This window comes from Papaver somniferum, chromosome 4 (genome assembly GCF_003573695.1).
Source record: "Papaver somniferum cultivar HN1 chromosome 4, ASM357369v1, whole genome shotgun sequence".
Classification (NCBI taxonomy): domain Eukaryota; kingdom Viridiplantae; phylum Streptophyta; class Magnoliopsida; order Ranunculales; family Papaveraceae; genus Papaver; species Papaver somniferum.
The window spans coordinates 19,906,890-19,923,746 of NC_039361.1; the positions used below are offsets into that span (position 1 = coordinate 19,906,890).

At 35.9% G+C, this 16,857-nt stretch overlaps 1 long non-coding RNA gene across 5 annotated transcripts; it reads left to right on the plus strand.

Annotated features, from left to right (window-relative positions):
• The first annotated feature begins 10,984 nt into the window (after window positions 1-10,984).
• LOC113274873 lies at window positions 10,985-16,492 on the plus strand. Of its 5 annotated transcripts, XR_003323298.1 has the most exons (6): window positions 10,986-11,677; window positions 11,795-12,243; window positions 12,359-12,455; window positions 13,273-13,487; window positions 15,082-15,242; window positions 15,864-16,492. It is a non-coding gene; the product is annotated as an uncharacterized LOC113274873 (long non-coding RNA). The 5 variants fall into 5 exon arrangements; XR_003323295.1 differs by having other exon boundaries at window positions 10,985-11,677; window positions 12,359-13,487; XR_003323296.1 differs by lacking the exon at window positions 11,795-12,243 and having other exon boundaries at window positions 10,992-11,677; window positions 12,792-13,487.
• The last annotated feature ends 365 nt before the right edge of the window (window positions 16,493-16,857 follow it).

The window sequence follows — 16,857 nt, forward strand, 5'->3', positions numbered from 1 at the left end:
ACAATACAGAAAATATATACCAAATAAAGGTGTGTCGTCATTCTCTTAATTATCCTTAATTGAAACTTGCATGGTGGTCATCCATGTGATCTCCCCATATATATATATATATATATATATATTCTTCTTCAATTTGCTTGCATGCTTATTTGGTAGACTTAAAAAAAATCCCACTGGTGGGAAAGCAAAATCTTTTTAATTCATTTTTCTCCCTCCAACAAGATATTCACGTGGACCCATTTATTTGTTCCAATATTCCACTACCTAACAGACTTTCCTTTCCAACTTCCCAAAACTATGCATATATGCAACGACACATGGCATAGTAACCCCTATAATGTTTTCTACTTGCCTGAAAATCACACGACTGTTCTTCTGAGCCCCACAAAATCATGATTCAGGGGAAAACATGTGTACGTGCTTGAACTCCTTGTTTTCAATTAGACCGTCCCCCTTGTGTATCATCCCTTCTCTGTCTGGCTTTGGTGTCTCGAGTAACCTTGCTGGGTTTTTTTGTGACAAACACTGTTTTAGCTTCACATTTCGCCATTTATTCTTGGATGATTGGATTTACTTCTACTTTCTACAAAAGCATTAAAATAGTATTATTAGAAACAATATCGAGTCCTAGCTAATATAAATATGGGTACAAAATGTAGAACATGCGTGCTTATCAGTAAACTTGAACTGTACCAAATACCAATATTCAAGGATCAATCAATCTCAATCAACAACCAAAGGTCGGATTTCGTAATTGATTGATTCAATGCACAACCTGTGATATTTCAATTATATAACAAAATATAATGCGGAAAAGAAATAACAAACACCATAATTTTGTTAACGAGGAAACCGCAAATGCAGAAAAACCCCGGGACCTAGTCCAGTTTGAACACCACACTGTATTAAGCCGCTATAGACACTAGACTACTACCAATGAACTTCAGACTGGACTGTAGTTGGACCCTAATCAATCTCACACTGATTCAAGGTACAATTGCGCTCTTTACGTCTCTGATCCCAACAGGATACTATGCACTTGATTCCCTTAGTTGATCTCACCCACAACTAAGAGTTGCTACGACCCAAATTCGAAGACTTGTAGACAAATTTGTCTTACACAGAAAAGTCTATAGGATTGAATAAATCTGTCTCCCACAGAAATACCCAAGAGTTTTTGTTCCGTCTTTTGATAAATCAAGGTGAACAAGAACCAATTGATAAACCAGACTTATATTCCCGAAGAAAAGCCTAGTATTATAAATCACCTCAGAATAATCTTAATCGACTAGCGAAACAGGATATTGTGGAATCACAAACGATGAGACGAAGGTGTTTGTGACTACTTTTCTATCTTGCCTATTGGAGATATAAATCTCAAGCCAATTTTACGATTGCACTCAATCATGATAGAAACAGCAAGATCATATCACGCAACTACAAAGAGAATAATTGGGCCTGGATTCACAATCCCAATGAAGTCTTCAAGTCGTTAACCTACAGGGTCTCGAGAAGAAACCTAAGATTAAAGGAGAATCGACTCTAGTTATGCAACTAGTAACACACAAGAGGTATGTGAATTAGTTTTCCCAGTCGCTAGAGTTCTCCTTTATATAGTTTTCAAATCAGGGATTGCAATCCAAGTTACCTTGGTAACAAAGCATTCAATATTCACCGTTATATGAAAAACCTGATTTAACCAAACTAATATCTTTCAACCGTCAGATCGAACTTATCTTGTTACACACAAATGAAATGTACCCTCATTTAGGTTTATGTAGTTGTACCTAAACGTGTACACCATGTTGGTTCACAAATAGTTAACCGAGGTTAGACATATGATTACTCTCATATCAACCTTATTCATCTTAACCATAACTAGTTCAAATGACTTAAATGAAACTAGTTAAAGAGTTGTTCAATTGCTATATTCTCATAGAATTATACAAGAACACAATTGAAGAAAAATCGGTTTGATTCACTCGAATCAATACATGAACATTATAGCCACGGTTTGCAAAGATTGCATTCCTTATTAATAAATGTTTAAGTTCATGTACACATCCGATTTTAGAAAGTGACCACTTAAGTATGCGTACGGGTATGCGTACTTAAGTAACCGGATTTGAGTTTGGTTTGGTTTTCAAACTCAGCACAAATTCACGGACGTGAACTTTCCACCAGTATGCGTACGGGTACGCGTACTTTAGGTAACCGGATGAGTTTGGTTTGGTTTTCAAACTCAGCAGAAATTCACGCACGTGAACTTCCGCCAGTATGCGTACGGGTATGCATACTTACCCAGTCTCCTTCAACCATTTTGTATAAACACAAGTATGCATACTTTTGGTTCCCGATTTTTGGACTTATACACTAATGTGAAAACACACTATGCTTATATCCAAAGATGGTTACAAGATTCTTAACTCTTTATTTCAATCATTGAAACATTCTTAGAGGATGACAATAGACGTTTTCACACACTATTAACATCAAAGCAATTTTCAAGATATTGAAATAATCATTATCGAAACATTCTAAGCCTACATCAAATGATTGTATCACACAAATCATGTAAGATGTTACTCGGCAATTTTCTCATGATATAAGATGAACTTGGTCGAAGCGAAAGCTTACCAACACATATTTCGAGAAATATGTAAGCGAGATATACTTAGCTCGAAATCTCAAATGTGTATAGAGAAAACTATATCGTAGAACGACTTATGTCTCAATATAGGAGACAAAGTAGAAATAGACTTTCCAAGTGATAGATAAGTTCAAGTCTCCACATACTTTTGTCGAAGAAGTTCCACAAGCTCCCCTTAGTAGTTCTTCGTCTTCAAATGATGAACGCCGTGAAAACTAAGCTCAACTACAAAATCTATGTCCTAGTCAGAGACATCTATAAATAGGCTAGAAATCAAAATTTATAGTTTTGATCACTAACATTGACAAACATGCTTGAGATAGCAACGCATGTGTGTTCGACCGAGCATGGCTCTAACAATAAGCATGTTTACTAAAATGGGAATGTACCCTATCACAATCTAAACCTATCGTATATCCATAATCTTTCTAAGTTAAACTGACAAAAAGAACAATTTTTATTTGGAGCCCTTTAACAAATAAAATAATAATCAATGCATCTATGGTGTATGTATTTTTCACAAAATTGCCATGAGGTGAACCAAAATTAATAATTAAATTTGCATGATGTAATACTATTTATTTCATTAGTTTTTATTTTGAGATTACATTTGTTCAAATATTAAATAAATTATATTTTATAAAAAATAGTCGAATTTTTTTGTCTTTAGTAAATTAGAAATTTCAAAAGAAAAAACAAATAAAGTTATCTTTTGATACATTATCAAATTCCACTACTTCATCTTACACATCGGAAGGTTCTTGAGCTAAATTTTTTTGTCTTCAGTATTCTCCAACATCTTAGAGCTTATATCCGTAGTCTTAAAGATCTTCAAATTATAAATAATAAAATGTAATCAATACATTAACAATTTATCTACTTTCTGGTTTGTAGCTTGGATGAATTCCGCAGTCCAAATGAGAAAACATATTGAGAAGGGCTTCAATTGAGGATATGGTTAGAGCTAGACAATATATATATGCAAGAAAAAGTGAATATAAATATTCTGATTCTTGTTTATATTCCCTACTTACACTCATATTTTTGGCCTCATAGATACATGCAAGAATACATAAAATGAATTTGGCATTTTATTTATTTCAACTTCACATGATCAAGATGTGATGAAACTTTATTTTGGTAGATACTTATATATCTCCATCATAACTAGTAAGAATAACCAAGATTGAATATATAAATAAACAAAAGATAAAATGGTATGCCTTAAACTAGCCATGCTAAAATAAATGGTAATTTTAGCCTTGTAAATGATAGTTTTTAGCCTTTTGTCAGCAACATCACATAACCTCTGCACATGTAATAAACACATAAACAACAACAAACTACACTATTTAATTCCCCCCACCAGTGAGATATAACCATGCAGTGTGCCTTTTGTATTAATCGAATATGGGACAAAGAATATTGAAATAATGTAATCTATGAACTTAGCAGGAATCCCAATTTGTAAAAGATTTCCGGATAAATCCTTAATCCAAGATGTCATAAGCCTTTTCATAATCCAGTTTAAGGGTAATTTTGGGATTTTTGGCGACAATTGAGGTCTAATATGATGGAAATGTTCCCCCAACAATTGATATGTTGTCATGAATTAATCGTTAAGGAAGAAACGCACTTCGGTATGGGATACTCTGAAAATAGAAGAAGGGGTTGTAATCAATTTACAAGGATTTTGGCTATAACTTTGAAGGTGATGTTGCAGAACCCTTCGGCTCGATGTTGTGAAGGTTATGGGATGGTCTATTTTCAGTCTTAAGTTGTGATTTGTATGGTCATAAAGGGGTGTATGTTAAGGGTATTGAAACCCATAGCTATTAATTGTAAAATGAGTGGTATCTCAGGAAGCTTTGAAGAATTTATAGTATAGCTGTCTGAGTCAGGTGTTCTCAGTGATCCAACATAAAAGAGAGCCTCTTTGATTTCTGCAGCGCTGACTTCTTGAGTAAACATGGTGGCCTATCATGGTGTTTATCTAGGAGGCATAGTTGCGAAAATGTCGTCGACTATGATCGCATCTGGAGCGTATTGTGTTGTGAAGTTTCCTATCAGAAAGTAAAAGATGGTGCCTTTATCATCGATCCAATTATTTTTGTTGGTTCTGCAGTTGATATATTATTGCATCCACATGGATAGTGTATTAATGTGAAATAAGGTTGTGTTGTTGTTTCCTAACTATAAGTTTTGGATTCTCGATCTATGTTTCCAATAAGTGGCATGGCTTTGGAGTAGAGCCATTAGGTAAATTATGAAATCTTTTTCCTTTTGTATCCAATAATCCAAACCTGCAGGTCCAGTCTGGGTAGGACTTTGATCTTGTGCTACTTTTATCTGGAATCCTCAACTCCTCAAGCACAGTAGGCATATGACCAAAAATAACTTTTTTCTACTCGGCAAGTACTTGGATTATTCTCAAGAGCTTGAGTCGTGATCGATTAAAGGTTCTATTGGGTCCACACTGAATTACCGGTTGCTTGAGTTGTGGATGGGTTAGCCAGATAGGTTAAAATTTATATAGTACTCTATACCTTGCTATCTAATTGCCTTTAACTAAAGTATAATTAGAGTATGATCTGAAGCTATACGTGGAAGATGGGTATCTATTGCATGAAGGTTGATAGTTAGCCAACGTTGCATCACAATAACTCTGTCCAATTTTTTCATGATAAAATTTATGCCATGATGATTGTTTGTCCAAGTATGTGGATCCCCAGAAATCCTAAATCTATGAATCCCATCTCATCCATCATATTAAGGAATGGTTAAGTACGAGCATATATATATATTACTTGTCTTCCTTCACTTTTCTCTGACTGGTCCATAACTTTATTAGAATCTCCAAGTAATATCCAAGATGTTTTAGTTATATGGACGATTGTCGAGAAGTTATACCAAAAGTCTCTTATAGGCTTAGGGTGTGGTGGTCCATAAATACATGTAAAAATCCAATGGTGCTCTGTTGGTGGTGTTGTAACAAATTTGGGAATGAAACAAGATTTCCATGTTGGGCATAGGCCCCCTCGACGTCTAATATTGGGTACATTGAAATTGTGTTGGAATTGTAATGATTGTTCAAGTGAGGCCACATGATTTGAATTGGCCAACGTTTCAGAGGAAATAAAATTGAATGTTTATGTAAAAAACATCAAACCTCGTTGATGTTGGATCGTTGTGGGCTGATTAATATCTTGAATATCAAAAGTCGAGGTCTAAAGGTTAGTAGCACGAAGTAGTGCTCCTAATATTCTTCTGATTTTGTTGAATATCAAATTTCGAAGGTTAATAGGACAAAGTAAAAACTCCAATTCAGAGAATTGTCGTCTTTCGATTAGAAAATCAACTTCTTTTTCAATGGCTCGAGTAGTAGTCAAAAGAGCCTAGACAAGTTGGTCTGAGTAATAGTTAAAAGTGCTAGTTATGGCTTTGATTGGGCCTTAATTAATCTATGAAGCCATGATAAAAAATATGGTCATGGAGTGCTAAAATTGAACAAAACAAGTAAACTTATAATGAGGGGTGTGTAACGGGCGGACGGATACGGATTAGGGATCATCCGCGTCTAAACCGTTAAAATTGTGGATTTAGAAAATCCAACCGTGTCCGGCCCAATCATCCGCGGATTTGATATCCGCTGATCAACGGATGATGCGCACCGGATGCGAATTAACCGCGAAATTCTGTTCACTTGCCTCGACTCTTATAGGTCAAGCACTAAAATAATGAAACATCTTCACCGATCAAAAACAAGTTGTAGAAATTGATTTCGTGTTCAACTATCGTGTTCATCCTTGCTTCAAATCGTGTTCGTCTTGTTTGTCTGTATAATGGCTTGCTTATAACAACTTGAAGCCCAATCGTGATGCCTTCCTCATGGGCCCAATCCAGGAGGCGATTGTCATGGTTGTTGTCATCATGAGTCATGACTGATGTCCTCATTTTAAGTGTATACTCCCAATTATTACAGGCTCTATTTTATCTACCAAATAAAAATACTGATCAAGCACACACATTATTACCCTTAATATTTCTATCAATTTTTGTTACTAGCCTACGGTGTAGGTGAAACCGCGGATTTCAAAGTCCAACCACAACCAAATTGCTAAAAGTGCGGATTTTAGAATCTCATTCATGTCCGGCCCATACATCTTGCGGATTGGATTTCAATCCCAATTTTACGGACGGATACGGATGAAATCCGCGATTCCGGACTTTTTGCTCACCCCTACTTATAATCTCAGAGTCTCTGAATCGTCAAATAGCCGAAGTCGAAGGTGATTCCAATATCTGAAGTAAACTTATAACTAAAAATATGTGCTTTATACTATAACACTTGCAATGATTACAAATAAACATACTAAGTCAAGCAAATAGAAGCTAGGATAAAGACTTAATTAGATTTAACGGTTGCAAAATAAGTTCCAAGTTAAGTAAACACTCTTCAGATGTAGTGTAGTTGAGAAAGTCGGAGTAAATTACATAGGATCTTGGATTTTTTTGGTTACAAACCGACCAAACAGGTACAATCGGATCTATTTTCTAATTATAATCACCTCTTATATGTATCGGTAGTTTTAATGAACCATCCCAAAAATTGTGAAAAACATTTTCTCCTAAATATACTCCAAAAGTGGTGAATCTTTTCGGAATAATGGTGGGTCCCAACCAAATGCGATGGAACCCGACAAAAAAGAATTGACTTGAATGACAGTGTTTTACACGGTTCACTAAGTTTTTTTTGTAATTTTGTTATGGTTTGAAATTTTAAACCAATATATTAATTAGCTTTAAAGACGTAGTTTTAGTGTGTTTGAATAACAAAAAATAATCATATAAATTGGAAAATAAAAATCTAAGTAAATGAAAATTAAAAGGGATATTTAGACTTTGGGTCCCAGTTTTGTGACCGGCTTTGAGTTTGGGTCTTGAGAAAATTTTAATTAGAGTTTGGATCCTGGACCATAGTTGACCGTGTTTGACAGTTACATAGGCTGGTTAAATTTTTTTTTTTTTTGAAGCATATATTTGTTATAAAAGGATTTAGTTTACAACTTGTCTTGGGTATTTGGTACCCACAAAATCTTGAAATAAAATGTGACTAATAAAAGATGGGATTGCCTGGTCCCAGATTTTGGTTGAGAAGTTTCCTGTTTGACTTCCATCTGTTGCATGGTTTGTCAGTCCGTCCGCTGCTTGATTTCCTTCTCTGTAGTTGTGTTGTACGGCGACTTGCGGAATTTGCCTCAGTCTGTTTTTTATTTCTTTAATCATTTCTGCTATGTACCACGGTGGTGTTGTAGTTGTTGTTGTGATGAGACGCATGAGGTTCTCCGAGTCTGTTTCAAAGAGAATTCTAGGCCATTATCTCTCTGTTGCTGTTCTTGAAGCCAATAGTAAGGCCCATGTTTCTGGGCACAAAAACTACAACAAGAATATTCCTGGGCACAGCGAGCTTCACCACCAGTCATACCAGGAGCTACACCGATAGTCAACCACACAATAACTGATAAAAGGATGACAACAATATTGGTAGGCTGGTCCGCTCCAAATACCAACTGGATCAAAATTAACACAGATGGAGCAGCCAGAGACCACTCAGAATTTGCAGGGGCGGGTTTCGTCCGCAGAGACTCTGATGCACGAACAATAATAATTTTGGCACAACCATTAGGAATTACTACGGCTGGTTAAATATGAAAAAAACCACCTGAAATTTGGATTTTAATTTATTTACCAAGTTATCCATTTACTTCATCTTCTATCAATGCCCGTAACCACCATTAACCCTGTTTTTTTCATCTTCTTCAGCTTACGACGAAACCACTACTATGTCATTAGTTTTCAATTTATCGCTCTTTTTATCGCTCTCTTTTTATCCATGATTCAATATTTTTAGTTAATTCAATTTTCTCTAGGGTTTCTGTCCATCACAATTAACAAACTTCAATAATTATGCAAGATGATGTTTTGTCCCAAAAATGATAGCTATATCTGAATCACTTCAATTCAACCATGTATTCAGACAGCACAACAATATAATTGAATTAAACCCAAGGGTTCTTAAAATACTTCCATTTCCCTAGCTTGGTTTCAATTTTGGCAATATTGATTAATGATAGTGATTCGTGGGTGATATACAGTTTACGTGTGATTATTAGCGTTGGGTAGTTGTCGAATATTGAGTTCTGTACAGGGAAGGAGATATAACATACGTTAGAAGAATAGAGCTAGCTTTTCTCTACCAACAATGATTTATGCGAATCAAGCGTACGAAGAAAGTCTAGAAAGAAATTTCTTCTACATCAACAGTCCAACTGTTGGAATTGATGGCTCTAATCGCATGGTGATGACCGTATTGCTAATTGATGTTGGTGATGTGTTGGAATGGAGGATGATCAGTAGGAAGGTTCAAAATGTTTGCTTCGAGCAAATAAAACAAGAAGATCATGCATAAAGATCAGCGTGTAATGAGAATTAGTTGTTGTGAACAATAAATGAAGAACAAGACTAAGAGATTATTCAAATAAAAAAAATTAAAAATTAAAAATTTTAATTTATTTTGTTAACGGTCAAGACGGTCAACTATGGTCCAAGATCTAAACTCTAATTAAAATTTTCCCAGGACCCAATTACAAACCTGGTCACAAAGCTTGGACCCAAAATCTAAATATCCCAAATTAAAACAACTTAACTCTACGTCTAAAGAGAAAAACTTCTTCAAATAACATGTCTCTTAATATTTCCAATATTTTTGGTTTACTTCCTCAAGGGCGATGAATTATCCACAATTTTCGTTGAGCCTCCTTCAAATCCATAATAGTGTCATCTTTGATAAGTTGGGTGCTAATCAGAAAGGTACGTGCGCCAGTAGAATTTATTCAAATAAGACAAAATGTAAAAGCGGATTAGGTTAGTGGATCAGCTACAATTCTACTCTGTTTTAAATCTATTTTACTCTCTTGGTAAAAAGAAAGTGACACATTATACATAAATTAAATTTATTTTGCTCTCTTGGTAACATAAAAGTGACACATTATACATAAATTAAATCTTATTTTACTCTCTTGGTAAAATAAAAAGTGACGCATTATATAAAAAATTAAATATATACACATGATGATGTTCACATGAAACGAATAGAATTGACCCTCCGACATAACTTTTTAACTTCCAAAAGCAAAAAGTTCAGACATTAGGTTGGGAATACAACTTGAGATTAGCTTTTAGAAACAATCTTTTTGTGAAACAATTTATCCCTATGACTATGAGTGACTTCCGTGATTAATTTCTGCATATGTATAGTATCTAAAACCCTCTTAAATTCTTAATACTGTATTCAAGTTTGAACCGAGTCAACACCGTTTGACTGTCGCTTTATTGACTCCATAAATGTTCGAATTCTGGTGCAAAATCAAACCCTTAAAATTCTACATGGGTTAGTCCACGAGTGAGTTGGAGGGAGTTTAATGTATTTTGAATCTTGGGGATTTTGAGGGAGTGTAAGAGAGTATAGGGAGTTTGAGAGAGTTTGGTGTGTTGAGTGTAGGGAGTTTGAGAGATTCTCCAAAAATCTATACTTTTTTGAGAGATTTGGAATGAGGCAAAAATACACTATAAACTCCCTAGAACTCCCCAAAAAAAACAAACTCCCTATCATTCTAATTTTTACCACTAAGTTTAAGAGTTTCTTTCAAACTCCCCCACGATTAACGGGGTTTTTCAGGGAGTTTGGGAGACTCTTCTAAACTCTCCCACGACTAATGGAGATTTTGAGAAACTCCCTCGAACTCCCTCACGACTAACGGGAAAAAACACAACTACACCCAACTCCCTTAAGAGCATCCACAGTGGGCGACTAAACCCAAATATTTGGTTTATTAACGAGACGTAGTGGGACGGACTATCGATTAAATCCTGACCATCGACTATATTTCAGACTATATTTGGTCTGGGACCAAGACTAAACCCAAATTTGATCGCGCGGGACCTGAAGGCTACGCCCCACACCAGGCGTACATTTAGTTTACGCCCCACATCAGGCGTGTTTTTAATCTCCGCGCCATTTTTTTGTTTTTCAATTTTGTATGGGGCGGACGTTTACACCTCCGCCCCATAAGATGACTTTGATTCTTTAGTGGGACGGGCGGAGATTTAATCGTCCGCCCCAATTTTTTTTTTTTTTATAAAACAACGGGCGGATGCACAGTGTTATGCTCGATCAAATTTAGTCTTCCACCCGTAGCGTCACACACCAGACTAAACTCAAATTTAGTCGTTTTTTTTGGTCTTTGATCTTTGGTTATACTCGCACGACTGCAGTTGCTCTAAGGATTAACACCCTGCTATAGTGTTTATCAAATGAGAATTCTGAACAAATCTCCGAAGGAAGACCACCATTAATGGACAACCTTCTCCTTCATCATCATCAGTATCTCCTAGGTATTTCCTCTTCACATTACAGAATCTAATATTTCCAAGTTTCTAATCTCCCAACCTAAATTCTTTATAGGAGATGCTGATAAATTTAAAAAGATTGCGGAAAGGGTTTCGATCCTTTACTTACAACGTTTATTATAGCTATAAAGGTATTGAAACAAACGAGTGAATCTACTTAAAAAACTGAAGTTTATGCTTACAAGAAATGGGGTTTTGTCTAAAGATCAAATTCAATTAGCATTTAGGAAAAATCTCCATTGTATGATGCTTTCTGAGAAGAAAATAAGTCATCGAGTATTGATGAAAACCCAGGGATTTTTAATTGTATCTTGAAGGAGATGAGACTAGGATAATCCCTCATTCCCTTGGTGCTCTATCATCAGAATTTTAGACCCAAAGGGTCTGATTAAGGAAAAAATTCCTTTGACATTCAGTAAGGACAGATGAGTCATTTTCGGAGAACTTTGTGAAGCCGTATAACCAAGAAGCTTCTCAATTAATGAATGTATTCCAAGGTCAGTTGAATCTGGAAGAGCTGCTTCTGAAATGAGGATTTGATGAGATGCAAATGTGGCGGTACATAGTCTTCTCCCCTTTTTGTTTAACGCTGCCTCGCTTTATGGTTTAGTTCTTTTCTATGCTTGTTTTGTTTCTTTGGAATTGATAATTGTGTCACCTTTTATGTATGGACAGCATGAAGAATATATAGCATGGGGGTAGATGTGTATGCTTCATATTCAGTTTGTCACAAATTTTAGCTGGACCCTTAGTAACTAAGCTTCCCAAGAGCGTTAAATTGGTTTTATTAGATAAAATTGTATTTACTTATGGAAATTGGCGACAAAGATATTTGTTTTGCTGATTTCCATACGCCAGTGGGCAAGTAATGCCTCTGAGAGAGTTCATATGATTTATGAAGTTCAATGTATAGGTGAAACATAAGTTGCTTGTAGGTTAGTTTTGTTGTCTAGCTCATGAGAATATAGCCGCTGAAAACTTCAGATTGTAAGCATATCGAGTTGATATGCAACCCATTCACTACTTTATAGTTTCATTGATGAGATAAGGAATGAGTCACTCATGTAAAATCATTGTCCACTACTATATAGTTTCGTTGAAGAGATACGAAATGAGTCACACAGGTAAAATCATTGTCCACCCAATCTTATTTCATATAAACTTATTTATTCGCCATGCTCTAGTAAACATTTCTTGCTTACATTGTGTGTGATCTTCTTTCATGTTGCATCCTTGCAGGGCTGGCTTATGAAGATGAACTTTTTCCTGTTCATGGGACTTAAACTGTACTAGTCAATCAAATGGCAGAACATCAAGTGAAATTTTAGAACTACGGGTATGTACATCCTCTCACTTGACAACCTGTAGCGGATAGGTAACGTTCTAGTTGGGTAAAATATAGAGAGATAGAGCTCATGGTACTGTTGTTAAGCCTGCTTGAATTTCTCTTCACACTTAGTGAACTCACCGATGCATGTCTGCGCGACTGCGTCAACATCTGAAACATGAGACAGCTATTTTCTCATGTAGGTAGTAGAATTAGGTGTCCATATTAAGATAGATAGAGCATAAATATCAATGAGAACATTTGGGGCACAATCGCACATAAAAATAAAATTAAGGTTCTTCGTTCTGTTTCCCCACTTTCTTCTATTTCTTGTTCCCATGTCAGAAGCTGAAAATGTTTCGATCCTCACAATCTCAAAAGGACCACCACCGCCGTAAATGAGCAACGTTCTCCATCAGCAGCTGCAAGTCGGAATATTCTCCTTACAGTTCAAAATCTGAATGTTCTCATTGAAGCTAATTCATGTGGATTATCTGAAAACGAAGCTATTAATGTCTCTCAAAAAGTCGATTTCAAAACCCCACATCCCAACCCAGATGCAGTTTTGACATTATTTGAAACCTATGGATTCACTAAACCCCCTCATTTCGAAACTCATCACTAAGCATCCATCATATCTGTTATCTGAAAAACTGATGGGGTTGGTCGGAAGATTTAATCCAAACAGCATTTAGGAAAGGTCCTCTTTTTTATGAAGGCTTCTGAGAAGAAGATTACTGCAATTATAAATTATCTGATGAATGAAATGCGTTATGATTGATTTAGTATCACAGAAGACTCAGTGATTTTCGCTTATATCTTGAAGGAGAGGATTATCCCTAGCGGCACTGTTATCAGAATTTTAGTCTCGAAGGATCTGATCGAGAAAAATATTTTTCTGGTAAGACAAGTCATTTTCAGAAAAGTTTGTGAAGCCGTATGAGCAAGAAGCTCCTGCATTGATGAAGGTCTTCCAAGGTCAGTTGGATTAGGAACAGATACTTTTGAAATGGATTTGGTGAGATGAATATGACCATATAGGTATGTAGTTATCTGAATTCGAAGTTCTTGTGTAGATTGTCCTTCCGCCTTTTGTTTACTTGCTTCTCTTCTTTATGAATTTAGCTCATAGTTTTATTTATACTTGTCACTGTTTTTGTTTTGTCTAAATAGTTATAATGTGCACTGCTATGTTAAACCTTCAGTACAGATTATACTTTCTATGAGGTTCATGTTTTTCTAATCTCTTACTGGTGAAACACAAATTTATGCTGGAAAATATAACTGCCCGAAAGCGATCACACAAGAATCCTGTCAAGCTAGGATAAATTATTGTGCATATTTTCTTTATACTTTGTCCTAGCATATAGATATACAGCCATAGATACTCGTGACACTGGACCTCCAGCCATAAGTAGCAAGACAACTTAAAAGATCTTGCAATTGCCTTTTGGTGTTCAAACCACGTTTGTCATATTTTCTTGTGCATATTTTCTTTATACTTTGTTCAAAGAGGAAGCCTTAATACCCAACATACAAGAACCCGTGTCATGTCAGAATATTAGTCTCAAAGGGTCTGATCGAGGAAAATATTTATCTGGTGGGTTACTTGGAAAGAATGACAAACAAGTCATTGTCATAAAAATTTGTGAAGCCGTATGAGCAAGAAGCTCCTGAATTAGGGAGAGTTACTTCAGAAGTGAAGGATCTGGTGAGATGAATATGGCCATATGGGTATGTGGTAGATTATCTGAACTCAAAGTTGTCTATGTTGTGAAAGGCGCTGCCTAGGGATGAAGAGAACCTCCGGGGAAACTAAGAGTGGTTCATTTTAATTGTGCCAGTCCAATATATCACTTTATTAGTTTATTTATGATTTTAGAACTACTGCTCTTTTAGTTTAGGACTGATAGCCTGTTAGGTACTACTATTCTTCAAGTACTAGAGTGTCAATTATTGTTTTCTATATGTATACTCATGTGACTAGTATAGACATGGTTATACACCGTGGTTTCGCCGTGCCTCGCTAGGGCTCGGGATTTTTCCCCTGGCGCCGCTACCCGCCTTACGCCCGTAACAACGTAGGCTCTTGTGTTCATTGTCCTTCCACCTTTTGTTTACTTGCTTCCCCTCTTGATGAATTTAGCTCATAGTTTTACCTATACTTGCCACTTTTCTTGTTTTGTCAAAATGGTTATGGTGTGCACTGCCATTTTAAAACTTTGTTACAGATTATGGTTTCTATGAGTTTCATGTTTTTCTAATCTCTTAACTGCTGAAACACAAATTCATGCTGGAAAATACAACTGCATGAAAGTGATCACACAGGAATCCTGTCAAGCTAGGATCAATTATTGTGCATATTTTCCTTATACTTTGTTCAAGCACAGTAGATATACAGCCATAGATTCTCATAACTCTGGACTTCCAGCCATTAGTAGCAAGACAACCTAAAAGATCTTGTGATTGCCTTTTGGTGTTCAAACCACGTTTATAGGATGAGGAAAGAAATGTTTTCTCGTCCTTCATGAATCCTATGTTGCAGGGATCTATACTTCTTATCCCTCTCTGATTTGACAAGTTTAGCTTATTGATTCATGTTTTAACTAGATTACAAATGATTTTTTGGGCACAGAAGTTGATCACTGATTTTAGCAGACAAATTCTATTGTTTGTGCCGTCAAATGGAGTGGTTAGTCTTCTGCAATCTGAAGAGAATTTTCGATTCACACATCAACCGGAGGGAACTGTGGTTAGTCTTCTGAAATGAGGATTTGATGAGATGTAAATGTGGTGGTACGTAGTTTTCTCCCTCTTTGTTTAACCGTTGTCTCTCTTTATGGTTTAGCTCTTTTCTATGCTTATTTTGTTACTCTGGAATTGATAATTGTGTCACCTTTTATGAAAAACATGAAGAATATATAGCATGGGGGTAGATGTGTATGCTTCATATTCAGTTTGTCACAAAGTTTAGCTAGACCATTTGTAATTAAGCTTCCCAAGATCGTTAAATTGGTTTATTAGATAAAATTGTGTTTACTTCTGGAAATCGTTGACAAAGATATTTGTTTTGCTGATTTCCATACATCAGTAGCCAAGCAATGCCTCTTAGAGAGTTCTTATGATTTATGAAGTTCAATGTATAGGTGAAACATAAGTTGCTTGTAGGTCAGTTTCATTGTCTAACTCGTGAAAATATAGCTGCTGAAAAATTTCAGAATATAAGCATTTTGGTTAGATATGCAACCCATTCACTACTGTATAGTTTCATTAACGAGAAAAAGAAATGAGTCACTCATGTAAAATCATTGTCCGCCCAGTCTTACTTATTCTGATTTTCATATAAACTTATTTATTCGCCATGCTGTAGCAAGCATTTCTTGTTCACATTGTATGTGATCTTTTTTCATGTTGCAGGGCTGGCTTTTGAAAATGGAATTCTCTTCTTCATTTTTTGTATCTGTTCATGGGACCTAAGCTGTATCAGACAATCAAATGGCAGAAGATTAAGTGAAATTTTAGAAGCACGGTCATGTACATTCTCCCACTTGACAACCTGTAGCGGATAGGTAACGTTCTGGTTGAGTAAAATATAGAAATAGAGCTCATGGTACTGTTCATAAGTATGCTTGAATTTCTCTTCACACTCAGTGAACTCGCCGATGCATGGCTGCCATGACTGCGCCAATATCTGAAACATGAGACAGCAATCTGCTCATGGAGGTAATGGATTTAGGGGTCCATATTAAGCTAAATGTTCCATATTGTGTTTTGAGTTACTTTCAGAAGCTTTGGTGCTGAGCATCGCTGAGTTAGTGAGAGCATAAATATCAAAGAAACATTTTGGGCACAATCGCACTAAAAAATGAAATTAAGGCTCTTGTATCTGTTAACATTCTTCTATTTCTTTTTCCTATTGGAGAAGCTAAAAATATTTTGTTCCTCGCAATCTACGGAGGACCACCACCACCAAGTCGGTATATTCTCTTTGTATTTCAAAATCTGTATGTTCTCATTGAAGCTAGGGGTTAATTCCATGATCTGTTCCTTTCTCTACTGGTAATAATGTCAGTTCATCTTTCTGAAAACAAAGCTATTAATGTCACCCCACATCCCAACCCAGATTCAGTTTTAACATTATTTGAAAACTATGGATTCACTAAACCCCCACATTTCAAAGCTCATCATTAAAAATCCATCATTCTGGTATCTGAAAAAATGATGGGGTTGGTCGGAGGATCTACTTCAAACAGCATTTAGGAAAGTTCCTAGTTGTATTACGGCAATTATGGAGTTTTTTGATGAATGAAATGCGTTATGATTCATTGACTCTAGAATAACAACCTTATACTTGTCAGACTGCTTAGGGAAGACGGTAATTAAAAGACATTGTACTTGGCTCGTCATCAAA